The sequence below is a fragment of the Oncorhynchus nerka genome, linkage group LG13 (genome assembly GCF_034236695.1).
Source record: "Oncorhynchus nerka isolate Pitt River linkage group LG13, Oner_Uvic_2.0, whole genome shotgun sequence".
Taxonomy (NCBI): Eukaryota; Metazoa; Chordata; class Actinopteri; order Salmoniformes; family Salmonidae; genus Oncorhynchus; species Oncorhynchus nerka.
Genome location: NC_088408.1, coordinates 77,246,739 through 77,253,055, shown reverse-complemented (window position 1 = coordinate 77,253,055; position 6,317 = coordinate 77,246,739).

Genomic DNA, 6,317 nt, shown 5'->3' with positions numbered 1-6,317 from the left:
CACCATACTAATCACTGGACAGATTTTCCAGACAAGCTGATGAATGCAGGCATTATGTCACTGGGGGGGTCTCACACTAATCACAGATCATGCTTATGTTCATGTCTTGTTCTCATCTTGGTAATGACCCAGCACTAGTGTAGAAATGTGGGATATATTCATCACAAACTCTTCATGTTCTTGTCTTCACAGGGAACTATGATGGTTGGCCAACAGAGACTTCTCCTCACCGTGGCAACCTGCCTATTTCTCCTAGCAACCCTATGCCCCACCTTAGAGGCTCGTCGTGGTGGGAGCTTCGGACGTAGTGGCGGTGGGGGGTGGGGAGGTAGTAGACGTGGAGGTAGCGGTTACCCTCGTCAAGGTGGAGGCACGGGATACCGACCAATGCCATCCTCGAGCGGACCGGCATACCGACCAATGCCTGCCCAGAGTGGAGGCTCCAGTGTGGGGAAGATGGCAGGGGCTGCTGCTGCTGGTGCCGTGGGGGGAGCAATGCTGGGCAGTGCCCTGAGTCGTCCTGGCTATGGAGGAGGATATGGGGGGTATGGAGGTGGTTATGGGGGGGGTTATGGAGGCTATGGAGGAGGCTATGGGGGCTACCCCAGAGGTGGAGGGTATGGCCCCAGGCCTGGTGGCTATGAGGGACCAGAGGGCTCTGGGGATATGGAGTACTACTATGGAGCATCCAGCGGGCCCATCTATAACAGCATCATCGTCATCATTGGGTCACTAATGTCACTGGTGATGGGGCACTGGATGGGAGTGATGTAGAGATATAGTGAACAGAAAGAGAGGGATAGAGTCACAACTAAAGATAGACCAAGACCATGTGTATATAAAGACTCTTGAGACCAAGACTAGATTCTGACCCCAGACCCAGACCAAGACCTTGGGTATTGAGTCCCAAACCATGACTGAACACTAATCTCACAGGTTGTGATTCCATCTAATTAGATTTACAGGTGTAGTGGAGCAAATACACTTCCTGTATAGCTCCCTGATCCAGAAACACACTGATGCAGATTCTTTGTCAACTAACTATTTGCACAACATTTGTTTTCTGAGACATACTTAAACAACATACAAATATCTAGTGTGATCATTTACCTTCCAGTCGAGCACTCACTACCTCAATAACACATGATTTACTTTATATTTTCTTTACCATGGTTGCTATCAACACTGTAATATTGCCATGCTGTGGACATACAGTATAAAGGTAAATCTTTATTTGAAATAGTCCCGAGGTTTAACTTATTTCAACACCTGGTAGAACACTGGCAGCGTTTTGATTTGGATTTGTAAATTCTGTATATTGTACAATTCTATGAATTTTATTTTGTTTCCATTATTTTTCTTACTTTATTAAATAGGCTGTGTGTGTGGTGGAGTGTATAAATTCTAGTATGATCCAAAAAGTTTTTGTTTTGGTGTCATTTGTTGTATTTTTCCTGTGGGGTTATTCCAATAAAGACATGAGAGACAGAGATATAAATGTATCCATTTATGACCTTGACTATAATCAGAATGTGAAGAGGAACTACCATCAGCTCATTAAAATGAGAATGGGTCAGTTCAGATAGAAGTAATATTTAGATGAGGCTTTTGATGACAGACTAAACATTAAAAGTCATGTCAGTACCTGTACAACAACCAACAGTCAATCAAGGATGGTTCTTGAAGGCAGATTGGATTCTAGAATCTGAAATCTGTTCTTGGGAATCTGTGAATGACTGTATTCATTGAAGTGGATCTCCGTTAAAAATAAGATTAGGAACCCGATTCACACAGTGGAGGTATTCATTGTCATGGTAAAGGGTTTTAGACTGCCCAGAGTATCATTGGGCTGCAATGCTATTGTTATGACACATATGTTAACATGTGCCAGGTATGTTGGTCAGCAGTCAATAATAGGATGTCCCATGACTAAACACTCATTGTGTGATCACTAAAAGTGTCAGTAATAAAGCCTCTCTTGAAAAAGCCAAACCTTGACCCAGAAAATATAAAAAACTATCGGCCTATATCGAATCTTCCATACCATCGATCACCACATTCTTTTGGAGAGATTGGAAACCCAAATTGGTCTACACGGACAAGTTCTGGCCTGGTTTAGATCTTATCTATCGGAAAGATATCAGTTTGTCTCTGTGAATGGTTTGTCCTCTGACAAATCAACTGTACATTTTGGTGTTCCTCAAGGTTCCAGTTTTAGGATCACTATTGTTTTCACTATATATTTTACCTCTTGGGGATGTCATTCGAAAACATAATGTTAACTTTCACTGCTATGCGGATGACACACAGCTGTACATTTCAATGAAACATGGTGAAGCCCCAAAATTGCCCTCGCTAGAAGCATGTGTTTCAGACATAAGGAAGTGGATGGCTGCAAACTTTCTACTTTTAAACTCTGACAAAACAGAGATGCTTGTTCTAGGTCCCAAGAAACAAAGAGATCTTCTGTTTAATCTGACAATTAATCTTAAAGGTTGTACAGTCGTCTCAAATAAAACTGTGAAGGACCTCGGCGTTACTCTGGACCCTGATCTCTCTTTTGAAGAACATATCAAGACCATTTCAAGGACAGCTTTTTTCCATCTACGTAACATTGCAAAAATCAGAAACTTTCTGTCCAAAAATGATGCCGAAAAATTAATCCATGCTTTTGTGACTTCTAGGTTAGACTACTGCAATGCTCTACTTTCCGGCTACCCGGATAAAGCACTAAATAACCTTCAGTTAGTGCTAAATACGGCTGCTAGAATTTTTAAAATCATATTACTCCAGTGCTAGCCTCCTTACACTGGCTTCCTGTCAAAGCAAGGGCTGATTTCAAGGTTTTACTGCTAACCTACAAAGCATTACATGGGCTTGCTCCTACCTATCTCTCTGATTTGGTCCTGCCCTACATACCTACACGTACGCTACGGTCACAAGACGCAAGCCTCCTAATTGTCCCTAGAATTTCTAAGCAAACAGCTGGAGGCAGGGCTTTCTCCTATAGAGCTCCATTTTTATGGAACGGTTTCCCTACCCATGTCAGAGACGCAAACTCGGTCTCAACCTTTAAGTCTTTACTGAAGACTCATCTCTTCAGTGGGTCATATGATTGAGTGTAGTCTGGCCCAGGAGTGGGAAGGTGAAAGGAAAGGCTCTGGAGAAACGAACCGCCCTTGCTGTCTCTGCCTGGCCGGTTCCCCTCTTTCCACTGGGATTCTCTGCCTCTAAGCCTATTACAGGGGCTGAGTCACTGGCTTACTGGGGCTCTCTCATACCGTCCCTGGGAGGGGTGCGTCACCTGAGTGGGTTGAGTCACTGACGTGATCATCCTGTCTGGGTTGGCGCCCCCCCCTTGGGTTGTGCCGTGGTGGAGATCATTGTGGGCTATACTCAGCCTTGTCTCAGGATGGTGAGTTGGTGGTTGAAGATATCCCTCTAGTGGTGTGGGGGCTGTGCTTTGGCAAAGTGGGTGGGGTTATATCCTTCCTGTTTGGCCCTGTCCGGGGGTGTCCTCGGATGGGGCCACAGTGTCTCCTGACCCCTCCTGTCTCAGCCTCCAGTATTTATGCTGCAGTAGTTTGTGTCGGGGGGCTAGGGTCAGTTTGTTATATCTGGAGTACTTCTCCTGTCCTATTCGGTGTCCTGTGTGAATTTAAGTATGCTCTCTCTCATTCTCTCTTTCCGTCTTTCTTTCTCTCTCTGAGGACCTGAGCCCTAGGACCATGCCTCAGGACTACCTGACATGATGACTCCTTGCTGTCCCCAGTCCACCTGGCCGTGCTGCTGCTCCAGTTTCAACTGTCCTGCCTTATTATTATTGGACCATGCTGGACATTTATGAACATTTGAACATCTTGGCCATGTTCTGTTATAATCTCCACCCGGCACAGCCATAAGAGGACTGGCCACCCCACATAGCCTGGTTCCTCTCTAGGTTTCTTCCAAGGTTTTGGCCTTTCTAGGGAGTTTTTCCTAGCCACTACACCTGCATTGCTTGCTGTTTGGGGTTTTAGGCTGGGTTTCTGTGCAGCACTTTGAGATATCAGCTGATGTACAAAGGGCTATATAAATAAATTTGATTTGATCCTGTTACTGTGGAAGATCTCCTGGCTGGCAGGCTGTAATACAGTCACTTCATCACCAGGTGGAGACATGAGAGAACTGGAAGAATACTGGTTACCTGTTAGTTAACCCCATAGGTCTGTTTCATTATGGAAATGATCCTCCTAACAAGTCTATCTCACTCATGCAATTATGGATGGTAGACCTACAATGTGCTACTTGCTACTGCCCTGATCATCTGGAGGAACAGTATGTTGATATTTATTGACTTGTTATATTAATAATGTTGATCATGATTATTGCAGAAAATAAAGTGAGAACTGTAGAGAGAACTTTTCTCAACTGTATTTTCTCTCAGAACAAGAGAGCATGATAAATGGATCACCAGAATGTTAAGGCATCCTAATATGCAAATAAAGGGGTTAACTTTTTCCTCTCCATTTTCCCTCTTTCCCCCTCCCCTTATTGCTCTGGCCCCCCAATGGTGGAACAAACTCCCTCACGACGCCAGGACAGCGGAGTCAATCACCACCTTCCGGAGACACCTGAAACCCCACCTCTTTAAGGAATACCTAGGATAGGATAAAGTAATCCCTCTCACCCCCCCTCCCCCTGAAAAGATTTAGATGCACTACTGTTCCACTGGAGGTCATAAGGTGAATGCACCAATTTGTAAGTCGCTCTGGATAAGAGCGTCTGCTAAATGACTTAAATGTAAATGTAAATGTAATTTCTGTTCCTTCACTTTTAATAGCCATGCTTCATTTCCGGACCAAGTTCTAAGCTATCAAGCAACAAGAAACACTGTGCAGGCTCGAGTTATGGTTACATCCCCAGTGTATCACATGGTGTCCATTAAAATAGATGAAGGCCTAACAAGAGTCATTCTGTTTCTGTATTATAGCCAAGGCTACTCATTAATCAAAACAGACATTAAAACACATAAAACAAATAGAAAATGATAAGACATCCTACAGAAAAAAACATATTTTTGATTCTCTGAGGTAAGACTTTTAGTAGTGAATGCACCAATTTGTGAATGCACCAATTTGTAAGTCGCTCTGGATAAGAGCGTCTGCTAAATGACTTAAATGTAATGTAAATGTAGTACAAATGTATTCGTCTTCCCACATCCAATATGAAAGCTGTTAAAAAGAGGGAGAAGAAACAAGTCCCGAACATTCATTTTGTAAAGTAAAACCTGAGTGGGATGTGACCATCTTTTGAACCACATGTGAAGCCCTGTTTGGATTGGAATGAGGCTGTGCAATGAGTGTTACATTTCTGAACATTTATAGTTATAACCCACAGTTTATTAATAGAATCAAATTCATGTTTAAGTTACATTTCTCATTTCTGCAGCAATGAAGAGAACCATGGTATCTGAATGGTTTCCTGCTATCAGATAGAATATGGGTGAAATATGTCATTCAAAGAATAGAAAATAACTGAGGTTAGAGAAATAATTATTTACTGAAGACAAACAGGGACATTGGTAAAAGCGCAGGTAAGTGTTGTTCATAAAATGTCATAATTTGCCAGCACTCTGAAGCACAACAATCTGTTCACAGAGCAGTCATAACAAGATACTTGAGCCAAACCACGCAGACATAAACCTGGGCCACGTTCAGTAGCCAAACGTTCCATGAATAGAGTCAACATTATTCCTTGGCCTTACACAAATAAGAATTTGTTCTTAACTGACTTGCCAAGTTAAATAAAGGTTAAAAAAGGTTGTGATTCCATCTAATTTGATGTCAGAGAGGAATGTTTATTCTACATATTACTATCTGAACTTTCCAAAACGTTGTGTCCTGCTGAACACGCCCCAGGATACAGACCAGCAGGGAAAAAAAGAAAAAAAAACTCATACATGAGTGCTGAAGAAAGCCTTGAATAAGGACTGTCCTACTGAGCCTTAAGGGGAGTGAAAATGAAAACAGACAGATTTCAGAAGAAGAAAGGAAACAAACAAGTAGAAGTATTTACATAAACACAGAATGCACGCCCATACATTCAAGGCCTGTGACAATGCAGAAATAGTTTGTGACGTGGTAAACAAGGAATGTTTATATCCAATATAGTCCAAGAGGATTCAAACTTTATGACCGTTAAACATTCAATGAATACATCCCAACACACACAATATAACAATTTAGACTTCAATCCAGTCACTTCTCTCCATATATCTGGTTAGAACATCCATCTAACATTAGAGTTCAACTTGTATCATTATAGTTGACCTTGGT